General features: G+C 51.0%; 1 long non-coding RNA gene across 1 annotated transcript; it reads left to right on the forward strand.

Annotated features, from left to right (window-relative positions):
* Window positions 1-16,840: 16,840 nt before the first annotated feature.
* On the forward strand, window positions 16,841-19,793 carry LOC111591361 (uncharacterized). The gene is made up of 3 exons (NR_157198.1): window positions 16,841-17,146; window positions 18,419-18,556; window positions 19,582-19,793. It is a non-coding gene; the product is annotated as an uncharacterized lncRNA (long non-coding RNA).
* The last annotated feature ends 2,625 nt before the right edge of the window (window positions 19,794-22,418 follow it).

A 22,418-nucleotide genomic window follows, 5' to 3' on the forward strand; every position in this document is an offset into this window, starting at 1 on the left:
AGTTGATGGAGGCCTACTTGGTAACCCATAACCAACGTAGAGCCCTGCGGATCCAAGAGCCCGCTTCATCCAACCCTATTCAACCCATCAGAGCTGAAGACCCCCATATTCTTGAAGGTCACCCGGTCTCCATCAGAGGAGAGAAGAAGGCTTGGGAACTCCCGGAAGGAGCCATAGTGTTGGAAGGAATTCCAGTCTTCCCTCAGGCTATGGATAAGCAAGAGCACCTCGTGTCCTCCCAAGATCCCCTGCTAGAGTTGTTTGAGCCCCTCACCATGAAGAAGATTCCAGCACCATCCCATGAGATCAAAGAAGAAGCCGCAAGCACCCCACCAGCACCGCCGCCCTCTGAGGAGCTACAAGAGCTAGTCCAGCTTGAAGAAGAATTCGACCCCGTCTTGCCATCTCAGTTGCCGCCAGAAGAAGTCATCAACATCAGCTCCCTCTTGACCCATCCAGGAGATGTCTCAGATTGAAGTTGTGTGTCAGGCTCGCTAGAAGAGAAGCTGCCAGATCTGAAGTTAGTTATGCCCAGTCCTCTGCATGCATTGGGTAGTGAAGTTTTTCTTCACTTTGGCTAGAGCCCTGCATGTATGAGAGGTAATCGTGTAGACCCGTGTTTTGCAAAACTCTAATTGTGTGGCCCCCTAGGGCATTTCAAAATGAATTTTGCTTGATGTTTTCTTCCCTTTTGAGTGCATATGTGATGCTTTAACGTTAGTGCTCATAAGTCCTGGTTAGCATAGTTCTCAATTCAGGAGCCGAGCAATAGTAGTTATGCTTAGCCCCCGAATCTGAGTAGTCCGTGCTTTGGAAAAACTCTATTCTTCCCTTATTCAAAACATTTGATTTGGTTGTGCTTATCATTGTTGAGCTTGTGTGTTTTCTTTCTTTTTAAGAAAGGTTTTCTCTAAAAACATAGATCACAAATTAGATCCAATCCTCGCCTTATTCTTCCATTCTCATCTTAACCCATCTCAAGTGAAAAGTGCCTTACCCAAGAAGATACCAGGAAGCTTACCCTTGAAGCATGGAAGAAGCTATAGAAGAAACCAGTCCACCCGCTCAGTCAAAAAGGACCGACCGTGAGAATCAAAGCACTGCCCCTGAGTCAAAGTAAACAGGAAAAGAGGACAGAAGAAGTTATTACCATACAGAGAGGCAAAGATTCTTGGAACCAGAGACCACAAACATCAGGGTCATTGACCCCACCACTCACCCGTGCCCCCCGCACGCGTGCCCGCCTCCATGCGCACCATCACCGCCCCACTTTCCCTTTGCAGCGCACCCACCGCCGACAACACCAGCCCCCTCCCCTTGTCGGGTTTGTTGCCTCGTGTCACCTGCTCCATCACTGCCACTCCGCACCCGAGCAACCCCCACTCGCATATAAATTCCCCCACCAGCTCCCTCAGTTTCCATCCAAAGCAAAAACACACCAGATAAAATCCCCCTGCCAAATAGCAAGCAACTCCATTTTCCAATCCCTTGCTCCTAAGATCACGATGCTTCGTGATTCTTGGGTTGAAGACTGTTGTACATGGTTCATAGTCTTCGGTTTCCTCGTCTGTATGATGGTAATACTCTTTGATAGAATCCTCCAGTGGGAAGAGCAAAGAGAAAGAAAGGGTCAGTGAAAAGAAGATAGTGAAGAGAAGATAAGAAGAAGGTTCTCCCAGAATCAACCCTGTGTCAGTCATTTCTCCGCAGCCTGTTCAAGTAGCAACAGCAGAAGAAGGCCCTGTAACACCCTTGTTATGAGGTACTTCAAGGAGTTCAAATCCCCAAGATTCAAGAGATCTACCCTCATTCTTTTTAAGTGGGGTAGTGTTCCAGTAAGGTTCCTGCTATGGAGAAAAAGAAGAAGGCCTGTAGCAAGCTTGTGGAGGACCCGATCATCCAAGCATATAAGTTTCTGGATGAGAAGTGGTCACCCAAGTTCCGTTGATGAAGCACCAGAAGACCAATCAAGGAAGGAATCCATGTGGGAGTTCGCAAGAGAAAGGTTTGCGTGTTGGCATCGATGCTTCTTCAATAAGCTAGTTGCCAAGCGAAAGCTAGAAGCCTGAAGATGATCCTGAGTAGCCAGAATCAGCGTTTGCAATTAGCAGCCGGATGCTCCGCAAGGGCCAGATTTTGTTGAAGTTCCATCTCCTCGAAGAGTCTGCAAAGTGAAGATATGTAGCTGAAGTAAAGCTATACCCATAACCCTTCTAAGCCGAATCTCGAGGACGAGATTCCTTTTAAGTGGGGTAGATTTGTAGCATCCCAAAAATTCAAATTCTGAAATATTCTCAAACTCGCTCTAAATTCAAAATGAATTTCAAATTTTGTTTCAAAATGTTTGTTTGCAAGTTGATATCAACAAGTAAAATATAGTGGTGTATATTCTCTCTAAAATCCTCCTCAAAATATCCTACAAATATTTCCCTAGTGATCACCCTCAAACTCTTTCAGAAATACTGCCCAAATATTGCACTGATATATCTCCAAGTATTTTCTTCCTGAGAAATACCTTCAGAATCATTTTTGAAGTCCCTACAAATATTTTCTTCATAACTTTCCTCATGCTCATACGCATACGTATGCCTCTGGTGTCATACGGTGAGCTCTACAAGCTAATTACACTCATATAAGACAAATTCATACTAATCTCCCACTAATCCTCTCATCCTCCCACTAATCCTCTCATCCCTCCCCCTAATCCCCCACCATGGCTATAAATAGAGGGGCAAGGGCCTCCTCTCATCCCACCCCAAGCCATTTCATGGCAACTCCCTCCCTCCCCCCCACACCCACACGCCCACTCCCACTCCACCTCCCACACAAGCACACACTAGCACAAGGATCGTTCGGTCGTTCTTTGATCGTTCGTCCCCCTGTTCTTAGTTTGTTCGTTCGTTCGTCTGATCGTTCGATCGTTCGTCCGATCGTTCATGGTTCGTCCGTTCGTCCGATCGTTCGTCCGTTCGTTCGTCCAAATAATCTTTTTCCTGTCGTTATGCTGCCGAAATTCCGATCGTTCGTTCGATCATTCGATCGTTCATCGTTCGTTCATAGTTCCTATTCATCGTTCGTTCATCGTCACTATTCACCGTTCATCATTCGTTCATACGACTATTCACCATTACTATTCATCGTTACTATTCATCGATCATCCGATCACCCCAAATTTCAACTACTCATCCATCATGCTGTCCAGTCCACCTAAGACCAGCCAGACCCATATTCCAGTCATACGAACTCCGGTGACTGATTTTCATTCCAGTAGGAAACTTCCCATATGGTCACCCATCCTAGATTTCTCCAAGTTGAGCACGCTTAACTTTGGAATTCTTTCAAACCAGACTTCCAAAAAGAAAGGCAAACCATATTTGTATGGATACGTCTTCAATCCTATAAAACCTGGCCCAAGATACCACAACCCACTCGGACCAGAATACCACAGCATTCCAGCTATTTGGGTCCCGCCTCACTGTTGTCTGATGTGACACAGTAGGTAGGAACAGTTTCCACCAACATAAACCTCTGCCCAATAAAAGCCCAAAAATAATTCCTCGCACCCCGCTCAAAAATACATTGATTTTCCAAATATCTCTAAATATTCAAATTCTAGAATATTCCAAGAATATTCCTTTCCTGTTCTTTTTCTCCCTATGATTATAAAATCCAAAACTCCTCCATCCAAACTCAGATTTCAGTCATTATTGTTTCTAAAATTCTTGTCAAACTAATCCCTATCCAACCATGTCATCCCTTAAGCATGGTTCATATTCCAGAAAACTCCCAAAATACTCTTGTCCTATATTCTGCCTATAACTCTCCTGTTCATATTAAGTCAGACGATTCATTCGTCACTATTCTCACCAACAGTGAACTTCACTGTGCTACACCACATACACCCAGCTATAAATACACCCAGCTACCCTCTCCCACTCAACACACTCAACACCCTCAGCCAAGGCAAACACCCCACCCACTCAGTTACTCCGCTCTGCCGGCTACACGCATAGTGTCGCTTCGTCTCCAGTCCACCCTCCTGGTAAGCACCTTCGCTCCACCACCAGCAGTATCTCAACACCACATGACACAGATTCTACTCACGACTCTACCCATCCATATATCACTATTCTGACCACTATACTAAATATTTGTTGGTATACTTGTTGGTTTGTATGTTTGTTTGTTCATGTTGCATAGTTATCGGAGCGTTCGTGCCGTCTCGTGGAGGCCAGATCTGCAAGTCTACGCCAGGCAGTGGAGCTAGAAGCCAGTTCCGCGAGCTCCTCTTCCCCCTTCGCCGGATAAGCACGACAAGCTCACTAGATCCCTTTGATGTATAAATTACCTATGTTTTTCAACCACAACCCTCAGCCTGTTATTTTATGCATGATATGATTTTGAGACAAGTTATTATGTCCACCCAACCGCTTGCCGCAATCAATCCCTGATATATTTGTTACAAATGATTTGAGGAAAGGTGTGAGTTTTCAAAAAAAATGCTTTTCAAAATGTGTATGATGAAGGGTTTTCACCCTTATCACCTTTGAGTAGGGATGATCAGGGACTCCCTGGTTTAGGGGAGGGCCTAAGGTGATGGCTCAGCTGGTTTAGGTGTGAGTAGAAGGATTGTCCCCTCACATAAGCACCGGTTTGTCATCCTTCACTACCTGTACTCATGATAAGTACAACCACTCGAGACTGTGTGGGCAGTCACTCAATCTGAACTCGTACGGTCCAACCCCAGGGTTATGAAGGCTGGGGAGCACCGGGAGGATAAGGAGGGGGAATGTTTTGTCCGGTTTGGACATGGCGGTGGCCTGACTCCTTCCGGTATAACCGTTAAGGTTAGGACGTGCGAGGAAAGAAAGAGATTTGGCATTCGGGTCTCATGACGGTGAGATTGCAGAAACCGGACTAGTGGGTAAAGTGTACCCCTCTGCGCAGAGTTTGAAAACTTATTCGAATAGTCCGTGTCCACAGGAATGGACGAGTCTGGTATGGTATGGCAATTAATGTTTTGTTTTCAAAAAAAGGGGTGCGTTTGAGAAAAGTGGTTTTTAAAAGGTCCGGCGGTTGAGCCGTGAGCTATGGTGGACGGGAAGTCTAGTAGCTGTTTTTTAAAATGAAAACCAGTGGGAAATGCTGAGATACCTGGATGGTTTAGTCCAGGGGATTTTGTTCTATATTGAAAAACTTCCTGCTCCTTTGGGAGAGGATGCGCTTTGCAAAATACAAAATGTTTTACAAAACAACCCTGCATAAAATATTGCTGTTTCTGCAAAATATCATGAGCTCCAGATATTCCATGCATTATATCTGATTTCCCCATACTGCGGGTGAAGGTGGGCTGCTGAGTACGTTTGTACTCACCCTTGCTTATTTGTTGTTTTTCAGAAAAAGGAGATCTGGTAAGAGTTACGACTGTTCCCAACCTTGCATGTGGCTGTTGGACCGTTGAATTGCTTCGTTGCGTATATCAAGCTGCTTCAGCCCCACTCTGATGATATATCTCGAGTTGTGGACCAACTCTTAAAGTTGTTTGCCACCTTTATAGGTTTGTATCGTTTAAACAGATCTGTAATCATCTGATGTATAAATGTGTTTACTAGCCTCCTGGGACTAGTAATTGTATCACATTTGAGTCCCAGAGGATTGGGGCGCTTCAATAGGTTATTCAGATGCTGATTGGGCAGGGTGTAAAATAGATAGAAAGAGCACATCAGGGACTTTTTAGTTCTTGGGATGATCCCTGGTGTTTTGGGCTTCAAAAAAACAAAATTTCGTAGCCCTTTCTACCGCCGAAGCCGAGTACATTGCCGCAGGCCATTGTTGCGCGCAATTGTTTTGGATGAGGCAAACCCTTAGGGACTATGGCTACAAATTAACCAAAGTCCCTCTCCTATGTGATAATGAGAGTGCAATCCGCATGGCGGATAACCCCGTTGAGCACAGCCGCACTAAGCACATAGCCATTCGGTATCACTTTTTGAGGGATCACCAACAAAGGGGGGATATCGAGATTGCTTATGTTAGCGCCAAAGAACAATTAGCCGATATCTTTACCAAACCACTAGATGAGAAAAACCTTTACCAAACTTAGGAATGAGCTAAACATTCTTGATTCTCGGAATTTTGGTTGACACTTTTGTCAGCGTTTCGACCCCGGGGGGTCCCTGGACCGACGAGTAAATTGTCGCCGCGTGCCCCAGCCCAGATGGGTCGGCGCGAGACGGAGCGCGAAGGGGGGAAGAAGCCGGAGGGAGACAGGCGTAAAAGGGGAAACCCGTGGCCTTCGTGTTTGTCCCGCGCCCAGGTCGGGTGCGCTTGCAGTAGGGGGTTACAAGCGTCCACGCGGGAGGGAGCGAGAGGCTTATGCGAGCGCCATCCCGTCCTTCCCCGTGCGGCCAACCCTCTGTAAGAGGGCCCTGGACCTTCCTTTTATAGGCGTAAGGAGAGGATCCAGGTGTACAATGGGGGTGTAGCAGTGTGCTAACGTGTCTAGCGGAGAAGAGCTAGTGCCCTAAGTACATGTCGTCGTGGCAGCCGGAGAGGTTTTGGCACCTGGTTCGTGTGGTGTCGTGGCCGTCGGAGGAGCGCTGGAGCCTGGCGGAAGGACAGCTGTCAGGGCTATCGAGTCCTTGTTGACGTCTCCTTGCTTCCGTAAGGGGGCTGAGAGCCGCCGTTGTCATGGAGCATGCGGGGCGCCATCATTACTTGTTTATCGGGGCGAGCCAGATAGGACGCCGGTCTTGTTCCCCGTAGCCTGAGTTAGCTTGGGGTAGGGTAATGATGGCGCCTCCTGTGACGTGGTCGGTCCAAGCCCTGGGTTGGGCGAGGCGGAGGCTCCTCCGAGGTCGAGGTCGAGTCTGTCTTCCGAGGCCGAGGTCGAGTCTGAGCCCCTGGGTCGGGCGAGGCGGAGACCGTCGGCTGAGGCCAGGGCTGAGTCTGAGCCCTGGGTCGGGTGAGGCAGAGTTCGTCGTCTTCCGGGGCTGAGCCCGAGTCCGAGCTCTGGGGTCGAGCGAGGCAGAGTTCGTCGTCTTCCGGGGCTGAGCCCGAGTCCGAGCCCTGGGGTCGGGCGAGGCAGAGTTCGTCGTCTTCCGGGGCCGAGCCCGAGTCCGAGCCCTGGGTCGGGCGAGGCGGAGTTCATCGTCTTCCGGGGCCGAGCCCAAGTCCGAGCCCTGGGGTCGGCCGAAGCGGAGTTCGTCGTCTTCCGGGGCTGAGCCCGAGTCCGAGCCCTGGGGTCGGGCGAGGCGGAGTTCGTCGTCTTCCGGGGCCGAGCCCGAGTCCGAGCCCTGGGTCGGGCGAGGCGGAGTTCGTCGTCTTCCGGGGCCGAGCCCGAGTCCGAGCCCTGGGTCGGGCGAAGCGGAGTTCGTCGTCTTCCGGGGTCGAGCCCGAGTCCGAGCCCTGGGTCGGGCGATGCAGAGTTTCCTATGGCGCCCGAGGCCGGACTTGGCTGCTGTCAGCCTCACTCTTTCGAGTGGCACAACAGTCGGAGTGGCGTAGGCAGCGCTGTCCTCTTGTCAGGCCGGTCAGTGGAGCGGCGAAGTGACTGCGGTCACTTCGGCTCTGTCGACTGAAGGGCGTGCGTCAAGATAAGGTGTCAGGCCACTTTTGCATTAAATGCTTCTGCGAAACGGTTGGTCGGCGTGGCGACTTGGCCAAGATTGCTTCTTGGCGAAGACTAGGCCTCGGGCGAACCGAAGGTGTGTCCTTTGCTGGAGGGGGTCCTCGGGCGAGACGTAAATCCTCCGGGGTCGGCTGCCCTTGCCCGAGGCTGGGCTCGGGCGAGGCGAGATCGTGTCCCTTGAGTGGACCGAGCCTTGACTTAATCGCACCCATCAGGCCTTTGCAGCTTTGTGCTGATGGGGGTTACCAGCTGAGATTAGGAGTCTTGGGGGTACCCCTAATTATGGTCCCCGACAGTAGCCCCCGAGCCTCGAAGGGAGTGTTAATACTCGCTTGGAGGCTTTTGTCGCACTTTTTTGCAAGGGGACCGGCCTTTCTCGGTTGCGTTTCGTTCCGGTGGGTGCGCGCGAGCGCACCCGCCGGGTGTAGCCCCCGAGGCCTCGGAGGAGTGGTTTGACTCCTTCGAGGTCTTAATGCGTTTCGCGATGCTTCGACCGGTCTGGTTGTTCCCTCATGCGAGCTGGCCGTAGCCCGGGTGCACGGTCGGGTCCCAAGTTCTCGGGCTGGTATGTTGACACTGTCAACGGTTTGGCCGGAGCCAGGTTTGCGAGAGTAGCCCCCGAGCCTCCGCACAGAGCGAGAGGACGGTTAAGGACAGACTCGACTTTTTTACATACGCCCCTGTGTCGCCTTTCCGCAAGGAGGAGGGGGGAAAAGCGCCATGTTGCCCTTGGAGGGCGCCGAACATGGTGTCTCCAGTGAGCTGCTAACGGGTAATCCGAGTGGACGCCCGTGCCCCATTTGTTAGGGGTCGGCTAGAGGCCCGGAGGCGTGCTCCAAAAGTACCTGCGGGGGATTTGCCGGACCCGGTCCCCTTTTGATAGGGTCCAAGGGCTCGATGCCTCCCTCTGATGGGATTCCGTTACAAGATCGTTCCCGCTGGTCTCGGAAATGTCCTAGGGTACCTCGGGAGCGTAGCCTAAGCCTTGGTTGTGTATCGAACGTACCCCGGGTCATCCCTCGCTCTGCGTCTGAGGCGGCTGTGAACCCTTCGAGGGTCAGCCTACGAACCCCTGATCAGTAGTGGGCGCGGAGCTCGAGTGGCCTGAGGCGGCCGTTGAACCCTTCTGAGGGGCCGTCCTTCGAACCTCTGACCAGTAGCGGGCGCGGAGCCCGAGCGCTCTGAGGCGGCTGTTGAACCCCTCCGAGGGGCTAGCCTTCGAACCTCTGATCAGTAGGGGGGCTCGGGGCCCGTTTCCTTCGCGGAGAAGGATCCCTTTCGGGGTATCCCCCTTTCTCGGTCCCTGTTGTAAGAGAGAGAAAGAGGAAAAGGATACGAAATCGAATGATGTGGCACACCTTTTTTTTGACGCGGTCATTATGGCGAAGGCGAAGCGTCGCCCGCTTCTCCTGCCAAAGGTGCCGCCTGTCCCGCCGCAGAGTTAATGCGACGGGACGAGTGGTTCACGGGGCAGCCGTTGCGCGTGCGCGAGCTGTTCGAGGAACGGGCGTTTCGCTTTGAGTTTTGAATCCTGTGGTGGGTTCGGGCGACGCGTTGAACGGGTCTCGCCTGGGTCTTTATATATTCGGGAGAGGGACCGGTGATGGTTCTTTGCTCTGCTACTTGCCTCCTTCTTAGGTTTTCGCAACCCGAGGGAATAGCCAGAGAAAAGGAAACCGCCCACCCAGTCCTTTCCGCCGCCACCTCCTCTGCTTGGTGATGGCCGACCGGGTGACCATTGTTCCGCCGCGCGACCCGTGGCCTTTCTCCACCGTCACGGCGGATGACCTGGAGGCCCTCGTCGCTGAGGGTTTACTTTGCCCTCTCTCCGATGAGAGGCAGCCGGAGTGGATGCCCCCCCCCCCCCCCCCGAGCGGAGCCGCCCCGTCCCCGCCGCCGGGGTATGTCGTGAGCTTCATCTCCTTTCATGAGCGGGGGTTCGGAGTGCCGGCAAGTCGTTTTATGCGGGCGATTCTGCATGTCTACGGGGTGGAGCTGCACAACCTCAGCCCCAACTCCATCTCGCAAGCCGCCATCTTTGCAGCGGTTTGCGAAGGATACTTGGGGATTGACCCTCACTGGGACCTGTGGACTCATTTCTTCTCCGCGGAGCTTTTTGCTTCGCTGACGGGGGAGAGAAGGGTCCGCGCGGCAGTGCGGGCCGGTGGCTGCATCCTCCAGCTGAGGCAGGCGCGGGCGCCGCAGTATATTCCTGCCATCCTTGCGTCCTCGAATAAAGGGTGGCAGCGCCAGTGGTTCTATCTCCGAAATGACGACGGGAGGCTCCTGTCGTTTTCTCAGCGAGTGGTGACCGTCGCCGCCGATGCCTGGCGCTACGGGACCCCGCACGACAGACAGAAGAATCTCCAGCCCCTTCTGAAGGCCCTGGAGGTGTTGCGGAAAGGAGGGCTCACCGCTGCGGGAGTGGTTGTCGCCATTCATCGCCGGAGGGTGCTTCCCTTGACGGAGCGGCGGTTGCCGCTTTGGGAGATGACGCCGGAGGCCGACTTGGAGGGTTTGCGGATGTCCTCGGATCCCCTTCCCGTCGACGACCTCCATAGGCGGGTAGTCGTTACGTTGGGGAAACCGGACGCCGGTGCCCTTTCCCAGCCCTTAATGCGTCCCGACCGCGGGTGTGTGTCCCTAGTGAGTGTCCGCTCCTTCTTTCTCCTTGCGTCGGATTGCCCTTGGTTCTCACAGCCGAGACTTTCCGTCTGTCTCCAGGAGGTAGGGTGGCACAAGCCTTCCCGGCCACCGGTCCCGGAGGACGCGGTGGACCGAGCTGCACGGAGGGTTGCCGCGGAGAAGAGGAAGGAGAAAAAGGACGCGAAGAAGGCTCGGGCCCGCGAGCGGATGCGGGCTCGGGACGCCTTGGAAAGGCTCCGTCGTCGGCAGGAGAGGGATGGGCTCCCGAGGGAGCCGTCGCCGGAAACGCCTGACGACGACGACGACGATGAAGACGATGACGAAGACGACGATATGGCTGCTCGCCTTGGCCTCAGCCCGGATCTGAGGCCGGGCCAGGAGTCGTCAAGCCAGCCCCCGAGCGGGCTGGCGCTGTCGTTTCCGGGGTCGGGACGTCGGGGTCCCGGTCCGAAAAGCGGGGGCAGACCGAGGGGGTACTTGACCCCTCGGCTGGGGAAGTTGAGGTGACCCCGGGGAGTCAGGCCGAGCTGCCTGTTCCCCGAGAACCGTCGCCCGTGCCGGCTGCGCAGGAGGGCGATCCTCAGGTCGTCATGGCTGCGCCTGGGCAGTCCGTCTCTCGGGCGTCTAGGGCGCCCAAGGCGAGGATGGTACCGAAGCTGGCAGCGAGGCAGACCTCGGCAGTACCTTCGGGGGTCGAGGTTCGAGAGACCTCCCCACAGGCACGGTTGATCATGGCCCGGAGTGGGTAAGTACCTTAGGATGTCTTCGTCCCGGCTCCTCCTTTGTATGTCCCGACCCTGACTTTCCTTTTCTCCTTAGCAAGCGGAGTCATGGTCCGACCGATCTGGCTCCCCGGAAGGTCTTCAAGACGGCGTCGGCTTCCACAGCTGGTGCCGCGCCGGGCCTCGCCGGCCAGCTGACCTCCTCGCAAGACACCCCACCGCGGGGGGCTCAGGCGGCACCAGTTGCCATGGAGCGAGCTCCCGAGGCTGGCTCTTCTGTCGAGGCAGCCGTCACGCTAGGGGAGGCTGCTGGCGCGGCCGTGGCTTCGGGCCCACCAGACATGCTGCCGGCGCTGGCACCGGCTGCTGCCGAGGCTGTTGCCGTCCTGGCCGTGGAGCGACCCGTCGCCGCTGACGCTGAGATGGCCGAGGCATCGCTACTTGGTGCCTCGGAGGAGGGGAGCGCGGGACCGCGACCTGTCCCGTTGAGCGGCAGCCTTGTCCCCGCGCGGCGCAGCTCCGAGGGGCGGCGCCAGTTGCTTCGGTTCCGGACCCGTGAGGCCTCGGATCCCTTCTTCGTTCTTGACGATGAGCGGGAGGAGCAGTCTTGGGACGAGCTCCGTGAGTGTGCCGAGGCAACGGTGGGGTCGCTCCGGTCATCCTTGGAGGTCTTTTGCAGGGACATTCCCAAGATCCTCCAGGTAATGATTTCAGGCATACCTTTCTCGTGATCAAGGCATTCTTTGTGACATCCCGCTTCCTTTCCTCAGGATCTGACGGATCTGAGCGCCGCCAAATCGTCGTTCATCCGCCACGAGGTCGATGTCTGGGGTTCACTGCGGTCCCTGAGGACCACGCTTGCTAGGGCTACTGCGCGCCTCTCCTAGCAGAGCGCCGAGGTGGCGGACCTTCGGTTGCTCTGTGCCGATCTGGGAGCAGAGGCAGCAGCGGCACGCGCAGAGGTGCAGCGGCGGCAGTCGGAGCTTGACCAGGTCACCGGCGAGCGGGACCAATCTCGGGGCCGGGCCGCCGAGGCCGAAAGCCAGGCCGGAGCCCTTGCAGCAGACCTAGCCATGGCCCAAGCCGCATCCTCGGAGCAGCGTGCCCGAGCCGGAGGTATGTCTTGGCTCTTTTAAGTTTTTGTTTCAGCTCGATTCCTCAACTTGCATTTGAGGTCTTGCGCTTCGGCTGTTTGCAGAGCTCGAGTCTGCCCTTGATAAGTCCACCAAGGCGCTTGCTCAGGCGGCCAAGCAGAGGGAGGCCGACCACGTGGCCATGTCTGATGCCATCTCGGCTTTCTGTCGGGTCTTTGGCTTCGACGACGTCCCCTCGGGAAGCTCCCCTCAAAGTTGCCTGCAGGCCATGGGTGACCATGCGCGTGGCAGACTCCGCGAGGCGCTACATCACGGCGTCAGGCGGGCCTTTGCCGTGCTTGCTTCCCACTATGTCGTGGATCTGGAGCGGATCAGCGAGGGGTATTGCCTCCCCGACGAAGATGAAGCCGCCCTGGCCGAAGTCCAGAGACTCGACGCGGCCGTCGCGGGCCCGAGCGCGGTGCTGGCAGCCACCTTCGAGGCAGAGATCCTCCCGTTTGCGCCGTCGTCCGAGGCCGGGGCGGACCTTGCCGAGGGTGGGAACGAAGCCGAGTGCGCGGCTCCTTCTCCGGGCGACGCCTGACTCTGCCGGAGCAGTTTTCTTTGAATGCGCATGTGTCTTTTGCGGCCACTGAGGCCCGAACACTTTATTATCGTAGTATAAGGTTGTGCTCCTTTTCCTTCCGTTTTGTGTATCTGGCCCCGTTCGTCAGTAGCAAGGTGGCTTGTCCAAGTAAAAGTCATTTTTTTGTGGTAGGTGACGAGTGAGGTATCCGTATCCCAGAGGCGTAGGAGTCCCTCGGCTCGATCGGCCTTGCCACTTTCATGCGCCCTCATTCGCTTCTTGGGGTCCCGCTACTGATATAGCCGGGGAACGCAGAAGCCTTTTTGATGGAAGATTTTTTTCGAGGAAAATTTTGACGCAGAGGGGGTTCCCCCCTTCTAGCCCCCGAGAGAGGGTCGGACTTTGCCGAGGCAAGGCTGACCCTTCCTTGATGGTTAGACTTTGTGTGTGAACGAAGTGTACGAACGACTTGAAAGCATCTTAAGGGTAGAAACGACGTAGCTGTCGGATGTTCCAAGCGTTGCTGTAGACCTTGCCTTGACTGTTGGCCAACTTGTACGTCCCGGGCTTCAAAACCTTGGCGATGACGAACGGCCCTTCCCAGGGAGGCGTGAGCTTGTGCCGCCCTCAGGCGTCTTGTCGCAGCCAAAGCACCAGGTCGCCCACCTGGAGATCTCGGGACCGAACCCCTCGGGCGTGGTAGCGTCGCAGGGACTGCTGGTACCGCGCCGAGTGTAGTAAGGCCATGTCCCGAGCCTCTTCCAGCTGGTCCAGCAAGTCTTCTCGGTTAGCTCGATTGCTTTGGTCGTCGTAGGCCCTTGTCCTCGGGGAACCGTATTCTAAGTCTGTGGGCAAGATGGCCTCGGTCCCATAGACTAGAAAGAACGGTGTGAAGCCCGTGGCTCGGCTCGGCGTTGTCCTCAGACTCCAGACCACCGAGGGGAGCTCCTTCATCCATCGACTGCCAAACTTGTTGAGGTCGTTGTAGATCTGAGGCTTGAGCCCTTGCAGGATCATGCCGTTGGCACGCTCTACTTGCCCATTCGTCATGGGGTGAGCCACGGCGGCCCAGTCCACCCGGATGTGGTGATCCTCGCAGAAGTCCAGGAACTTTCTGCCGGTGAACTGGGTGCCATTGTCGGTGATGATGGAGTTCGGGACCCCAAAGCGATGGATGATGTTGGTGAAGAACGCCACCGCCTGTTCGGACCTGATGCTGTTTAGAGGTCGGACCTCGATCCACTTGGAGAATTTGTCGACGGCGACCAGCAGGTGCGTGTAGCCCCCGGGTGCCTTCTGCAAGGGGCCGACGAGGTCCAGCCTGTAACACCCCTGGTGTTACGATAACTAAAATGCTGACATGTCATCATAAGCACTTGCATTATCTTGTTTGATATACCTAGAATGCATTCACTAGGTTAAACTTTTTCAAAAGTGTGATGTTGTGTGTGGGTTTAGAGTTTAATTTAAGGACTTGGCTTAAGCTAGACAAGTGTAGGTCATCTCTTGAGCAAGTAGCAAATTGGAGTCTTCGAGTGCTAAAGGCAAGACTTAGAACCGAGAGAAACTATGATTTCGGAGGTATGTTAAGTGGAAGAATTAACTGATGAACTGGATTGACCTTAAAAAAACTTAAGTGAGATTTGGAAACATTGCTTGGAATTGTGGCTAAACAAAACAACTCCTAAACCAAGGACACTTTGGACATGAGCTTCATATACTAGAGTTGGATTTGAGATTAAGGAGTCACTCATCTTTTAGGAGTATGGATCGAGTTGGTAAATCACTAGATGAGAAGGAGTCACGTTTGAAACCCTAAATTTTGCCCCAAAAGTGGAATTCAAAATCTGGAGAGGATTGGGCAAAAGTAAAAGTACCAAAGTTGTAGAGCTTGGAAAAGTGAATAACTTTCTTATTTGGAGATTCCCAAGTTGTGTGGAAGATTTTGGAGTTAAGTGCAAAAATTCAGTTTTGGGTTCATTTTGGAATTTCTGAAAATAATATAAACTAGTCAAATTTGAACCCTTGTAACTTCTGATCTAAAACCATTTAGAAGATGGTCATTATAACAAAGTTATAGGGCCACATGAGGAGTATAAGTTTGGTTGAGTCACCTAGCCCTAAAGTTATTTGGAACATGGAGAAAAACTGGTCCAAAGTAGAGCTAACAGAGTTTCTGGATTTCAGATTTAGTAGAGTTCAGAGGCTGAATTTCAGTATTTGGATCCAACTTTGGGCCTTGATATTTTGGAATCCAGGAGGTTTTGGTTAATGAACACTATATTAACCTTGTAGATCAATGATAGGAGGACATTTCTTATTAAGTGATATAGCCCCAAAACTATATGCTATTGGTAGAAAAGATAGTCCAAAGATTGATTGACAGATTTCTGAATTTTGAGATTGAAAACAGTAACTGGAACTGAATTCAGAGTTTGATAGCAGTTTTGGGAGCTTGTTTGTGACTAATCCCTAAGGATTTAGACTGAGGGGTCCATAAAGGGATTGAATAACACATGTTGGTGAGCAACTTTCTTTAAGTGTATTTGACATGATCCTATATAAAATGTGGAGAAAAACTTCCCCAAAGATGGATTATCATATTGTTGTTGACTTAGTTTTTTTTCAGAGCTGAAAATCTGAACATCAGTGAATGGTACCAAGTTTAGAGCTCTATTGTGCCAAATCCTGTTAGTTTTGGACAAATAACTTTATAGAAAAATGGAAGACCATATCTAGGAGAACAAACTTATTTAAGCAATGATGGGTTGGTGCTACACAAATTTGGGAGAGAAGTTAGTTCCAAAATGAACTGTCAGGTTGCTTTGACTGAAATTTTGTTCAGTTCACTGAAACTAAAATTCAGTAAAAGGTACTGAGTTTGGGGCTCATTTGTGGCTAATCCATTTGGTTTTGGGCTAAATTTTATATATATAATTTGAAGATCACAGTAAGGTAAACAAGTTTATGCAAATAATTGGTCTTGTTACTGTGTGTAATTTGGAGATAATAGTGTTACAAAACTCCCTGTCAGATTGGGTGCAGAGCTGTTTCAGACCTCTGAAACTGAATTTTCAGTGTTTTTACTAAATTTTGGATCACCACAACCCTTGTTCTATATGATTTCAGCCATGAGTTTCTATTCAAAATAGGTAGAGATATCCATGGAGAATAACTTTTGTGAAGGGATAGTGGTCTGTTACTAAAAGAAATTGGGTGATCAATGCAGCTAAACAATGAAATGTGCAAGGGGGCAGTGTTGGCTGATTCAGTAAACTCAGAGGACTGAAACTGTGTTTTAGTGATGTGTGGCCAACTTCAGAGCCACATAACTTGTGATCAACATATTTTGGGTCCTGGATTTTTATAGTAAACCTGAAGAGCCATGGTTGGGGAACAAATCTATTCAGGAATGCTTGAGCTATCCTTGTTTGGAATAGAGAGAAAAAGGTGTTCGAACTATGTCTATCAGGCATGGGAATGCAAACCTGAATCAGTCACTGTGGATTTGGTTCAGTATTTTTCTCCTGACTTTGGAGCTGTTTAGTGTCTGATCTAAGGATTATAAGGATTAAGTCTGTATGGAAGATTGATAGTGGGTTAGTTGGTGAACAAGGTTCCTTAAGGTCGGTTCCCCTGTTGTTGCTTGGAGCTGGGAAAAATAAAAAGGTGAAGCTGTGAACTCAGTCAAACAGCAGCAGTTCGGTGTACTCCAAAAATATCTGAAGGAGATCTTTTTATCCCTGCTGGCTGCACTAGCGTGTAGAAATGAAGATAAGGTTGTAGTGAATAGTTGAAGGTCCTAGAGGTCTCACTCCCCACTAAAATATCCAATTTGGACTGCATGGGGGGCAGTGGGCAGTAGAAATCTTATCTATTTTGTCTACTACCTACAGATTTGGACAAAGTGATATTTATGTGTGGGAGCTGAGCCAACGAGGTGTAGTGCTTGTATGCCACGTTTTTGAACCTTTGGTGTGCTGGCACTCTAGGAATCCTCCTTCATCAAGCGTGGCTGAGCTCCACTGCACCTGCCCCTATATTCAGTACCTTGGGCTGCCGTATTGAGTGAAGATTTCTTCCTTGCCCTCAAATTCTAGCCAAAGTTCACTGCTTGAGTGTGCAGTCCTTATGTACTGCTGGTATAACCCCCTCCCTAGCCCAGGTTTGCCCCCTTCTCCCCATGGACTGGATGCGCTCAGTGACCCCTCCCCCTGCCTATTTATTCAGTGTGTTCCACGGCTGAGTTCAGAAAAGCTTTTCTCCCTTGTTCTCGAGCTGTAGTCCCAGTCCACTACAAAGGTGTTGGAGTCCTGGTATTCTTGCTGGTGTGCATCCTCTCTTTCAGCCACCAAGTTTGTTTTACTCTAGAGCTGAATGCCAACCTCTTGCCTGTGGTGACCAAACCCAACCGTTTTTCACCTCCCCGTGGACAAGGTTTCCCACAAGTATTCTTGGTCGTGTACTACTTGTTCCATGCTCGGCAAAGGTCAGTGAAGCTCACCATTTACTACTTGTACTCTACCACTGTCTGTTGCTGGGAACTAGGTATAAAGTTTGCTCAAAAAATAGGCTGTTGGATTTTTGGATCGCAGACTTAGTGCAGAAGGCTGAAACTAGGTTCTAGTGCGTTGAGCTCTACTTTGGTGCTTCGTAAAAAAATTGTTCTGAATGTTTTCAACCTAGGGGTGCTATACCAAAGTAGTAGAGCTATATCTAAGCAATAACTTTGGTAATGTGAGCTTGGTCTTTTGCTGTGTAAAAGTTGGAGAAAAGGTTGGCTAAAGTTGGACTGTTAGGCTGGACCCAACTGAATTTTTTTTATTCAGTTCTGTGAACTGAATTGCAGCAGTATGCCTAGTTTGGAATTCATTTGTGACTGATTCATGGGGTTTTAGATTAAAGGTTCCATAGAAATGTTGTAGACCATAGTAAAGTGAACAAGTTTGCTAAAGTGAGATGGACCTGGTTCCACATAAATTTGGGAGTAAAAGTGGCCAAAAGATGGACTGTCAGGTGTTGGGATTCAGACTTAGAATAATATTTAAGTCTGAATATGTGTGTTTTTACCCAAGTTTGGGGCCTTGTGGTAATAAATCCAAAGGGATTTGGGTTAAGAGTCTGTAGCAAAATGAGAGACCAGATATAGATGAACAAGTTTTGTGCAAAGAGTAGGCTTGGTACTGTATAGAATTTAGAGAATAGCCTGCTGCAAAACCCTCTATCCGACTCAGTATTGTGCTGTTTCAGAAATTAGAAACTGAATTTTCAGTGTTTTGCTTAACTTTGGATTGCCATAACTCTTGCTCTAAATATTTTCAACCTGTGATTTCTATACCAAGTTGGTAGAGCTATGTCTAGAAAATAATAACTTTGAGTAAATGAGTTGGGTTTGTAGTTGAGGGAATTTGTGAGTTACAAAGCACTGAACAGAGGGAGAGGAATGGAGCACTAGAAGATGAATTCAGAGAAACGAAAACAGGTTCAGTGAATCGTGGCTGATTCTTGGACACTATAACTTGTAGTACAAGCAGTGTGGATCCTTGCTTAATGCATAAATGAAGTACTTGGTTGGTTATGGAGGCAAGGTTTTCTAGTTTGGTTGGTAAATTGAGTTGTGATATTAGAGTATTTAGCTCTCTTAAGGTTTTGTTAGCTTTTGTGTGCACCTTTAGAGAGGTGTAAGTCTTGCGATGCTTCTTAGTATTTTCTTTTCAAGTTGCATAAGCATAAACATCCATGATCATGTCATTTCATATAGAACTCCTACCAGAAGGAGTGAAGATTCAAGCTGAAGTGGTGACTGAAGAGGAATCTACTCCAGTGGCTGCTGATCAAGTGGAGGAGCCATCTAACTGGGGTTTAATAGAGGGATCGAGTACCTCTTCACTGCAATAAGGCAAGCCCGGTGCATTTGCCACCCTCCTTGTATTTACAAAATTTTATCACTTATATGATGCATTAGGTGATAGGACTTGATTGATTAAACACTTGATGCATTACCATTCCTTGAAAGAATTGATTACCACACCTTGTCACCTGTTTTATAAAAGCTAGAGATGCTTAGTCATGCTGATAGACTAAGAAAAATATTTTTGATCTATGAATCATGTTTTCACAAAAAGAAAATGGGCTTGGGATAATGAAGGCATCAAGACGTTGATAAATTCATTATCCAGGCATGGCCCCTCTGCCAGGCGCCAAAATTTTGAAATAGTTTAAAATGGGACCAGACGCTGAGCAGGAAAGGTCGCCCGTCTGTGTCGATTAAGGACCGTACCGATTGTTGGCCTGATGATCTAGGACCTTTTAACTGGCCACATACCTCGTCATGGGTAAGCCTGAACCCGGCTATTCCATACGTGAAAAGACAACCGTGCACTGGGCGTGGGAGATGGTGGGAGTAGCAGTTACCCTCCTGGCTAGAGGCTGAATGGTAGGGTAATGTGCTCCCGGGTAGCGCGGACCAGTTCATGTAGTGGAGGATCCGTGGGAATGATTGACATATGCAAGGGTTAAGTGCTACATATGTCGTGTGGTTGGAGATCCCCAGCTGGGTATTAATCGATTCGGATCGCCGTTACTTCTCGGATATGAAGACTGAATTGCTGCCCTTCATCGTAGATAACAAGCGAAACAAAATTTGGATTTTAAAAGCAACCTAGTGTAGGTCAAGTGAATGATCTAGATTAGGAAAATGCTAGATTCAGGCTAGAAGATTCAGGTAATAAACTAACTTGTGAAATAAAACTTGGCTTAAGGACCCACTTCTAGTAAGCTTTTCTGCAAAATGAGTCCTTGAACTTTGATGAGCTTTACCTTGATTCCCAAAAGCCAGCATACCCTTGAGAGTCTTTTCTTTAGTCGGGTAAGTCTTGCTGAGTAATTGCGTACTCAGGGTTTTATCCCTTGTTGTTTTTGTAGGCGAAGTTTTATTCCCTTATCTTTGGGTTAGTTACTTCATGTGGAAGACTTCAAGCTTAGAAGGTTTTTATATATCTCTTATGAAAAGGCTTCACCCTTCCAATTATTGTAGTTAAGTTATGCCCTTCGAGTACTATCAGGACTTGTAATAAATACATCTCTTTCTACCATGTAAAACTTGTGTTCTAGAATGTAAAGTGTACTTTGTAAAAGTCTTCCGCTCTATCTCCAATGTGTGCGTATCAAATGTGATTACTGTAATATACCTGTTATGTGGGAGATCCTTGGGATGATGAGTTCCAGTTGGCGAACTCGATAGCCTTGTTAAGTTACCCGGTACACGTGCACAGCCATCTGAGGCCTGTAAGGCAAGGATTGGTGCATGTGGGCCTGATAACTTGGGAGGGCTGTCACACAGCCCCCACACAGCAAACGGCCAGGTGATGGGTATCGTTTGCAGGGCCTGAGCGGGCAGGTAGGTCTGCCTTACGTAGAATTGACACCCTTGGCAGGTGCGGACAATTCTAGTGGCGTCAGCCACCGCGGTCAGCCAGTAGAAACCTTGTCGGAAGGCGTTTCCAACAAGGGCTCGGGGCGCCGCGTGATGACCGCAAGCCCCCGAGTGTATCTCTTGTAAGAGCTCCTGGCCTTCGGCGATGGATATGCATCGCTGGAGGATGCCCGAGGGGCTGCGGTGGTAGAGCTCCTTTTCGTCTCCCAGCAAGACGAACGACTTGGCGCGCCGCGCCAACCGTCGAGCTTCGGCTCGGTCGAGGGGTAGCTCTCCTCGGTGGAGATATTGCAGGTACGGGGTCTGCCAGTTTCGATTAGGCGTGACCCCGCTCCGCTCCTCCTTGACGTGCATTGCCTCACCTTCGGGGGCCGAGGGTGCCTCGGGCTGGGCCGAGGCCTTCTCGGGCTCGGGCGTGTCGTCGGTCTTGACGGAGGGTTGATGCAGGTCTCGGGAGAAGACGTCCGGGGGAACCGTTGTTCGCCCCGAAGCTATCTTAGCCAGCTTGTCCGCAGTCTCGTTGTAGAGTCGGGCGATGTGGTTGAGCTCGAGCCCGTAGAACTTGTCTTCCAGGCGCCGAACCTCATCGTAGTAGGCTTCCATCTTTGGGTCGCGGCAGTGGGAGTTCTTCATGACTTGGTCGATGACGAGCTGTGAGTCACCGCGAGCGTCGAGGCGTCGGACCCCTAGCTCGATGGCGATGCGCAACCCGTTGACTAGAGCCTCGTACTCAGCCACATTGTTGGACGCCGGGAAGTGGAGGCGTAGCACGTAGCGTAGGTGCTTCTCGAGGGGCGAGATGAAGAGCAGGCCCGTGCCTGCCCCTGTCTTCATCAGCGACCCGTCGAAAAACATGGTCCAGAGTTCCGGTTGGATCGGAGCTGTTGGGAGCTGGGTATCGACCCATTCAGCCACAAAGTCCACCAAGACTTGGGACTTGATGGCCTTACGAGGGGCGAACGAGATTGTTGAGAGCACCTAGAGGGGGGGTGAATAGGTGATCCTGTAAAAGCTTAAACTTATAGCCACAAAACTTTGATTAAGCGTTAGCACAGTTTATGCCAAGTGGCTAGAGAGGAGTCAAAAACACAATAACCACAAGAATTCAATCGCAGAGATGACACGGTGGTTATCCCGTGGTTCGGCCAAGTACAAAACTTGCCTACTCCACGTTGTGGCGTCCCAACGGACGAGAGTTGCACTCAACTCCTCTCAAGTGATCCAATGATCAACTTGAATACCACAGTGTTCTTGCTTTTCTTTTCTCAATCCCGTTTGCGAGGAATCTCCACAGCTTGGAGCCTCTCGCCCTTACAAAAGATGTTCACAGAGAATCACGGAGCAAGGGAGGGAATGAGCAACGCACACAAGACTTCAAGAGATCAGAGCAACACGCACACAAGCAGCAATAAGAGCTCGCAACACAACTCAAAGAGTACACAACTCCACAAGAGCTCTATATGCTATCACAATGAATCGAATGCGCTAGATCAATGTCTTGGTGCTTAGAAAGGTTGTAGAAATGCTTGGTGTTCTCCTCCATGCGCCTAGGGGTCCCTTTTATAGCCCCAAGGCAGCTAGGAGCCGTTGAGAACAAATCTAGAAGGCCATCCTTGCCTTCTGTCGTCGGGCGCACCGGACAGTCCGGTGCACACCGGACACTGTCCGGTGCCCGATTTCTTTCCTTAACAGGCGCAGCCGACCGTTGACGACCGTTGCAGATCTGGCGCACCGGACAGTCCGGTGCACACCGGACAGTCCGGTGCTTCCTTTCCGACCGTTGGCCAGACCACGTGTCGCGCGCGGATTCCGCGGCCGACCGTTGGCTCTGCCGACCGTTGGCTCACCAGACAGTCCGGTGCACACCGGACAGTCCGGTGAATTTTACCCGTACGCCGTCGGCAAATTCCCGAGAGCGGCCTCTTCGGTCGAGGCAGCCTGGCGCACCGGACACTGTCCGGTGCACCACCGGACACTGTCCGGTGCACCACCGGACAGTCCGGTGCCCCAGACCGAAACAGCCTCTTGGCTGTACACAGCCAAGTCTTCTCTTCTCTTCTTCTTTCTGTTTCTAACACTTAGACAAATATATTAGTACACAAAACTAATGTACTAAGGTTTAGAAACATACCTTTGCTCTAGATTTGCACTTTGTTCATCCATGGGTATTGATTCACATTTAAGCACTTGTGTTGACACTCAATCACCAAAATACTTAGAAATGGCCCAAGGGCACATTTCCCTTTCAATCTCCCCCTTTTTGGTGATTTATGCCAACACAACATAAAGCAACTAGAACAAGTGCAAAATCACTTCAAATAAAATA

This window comes from Zea mays, chromosome 4 (assembly GCF_902167145.1).
Source record: "Zea mays cultivar B73 chromosome 4, Zm-B73-REFERENCE-NAM-5.0, whole genome shotgun sequence".
Taxonomy (NCBI): Eukaryota; Viridiplantae; Streptophyta; class Magnoliopsida; order Poales; family Poaceae; genus Zea; species Zea mays.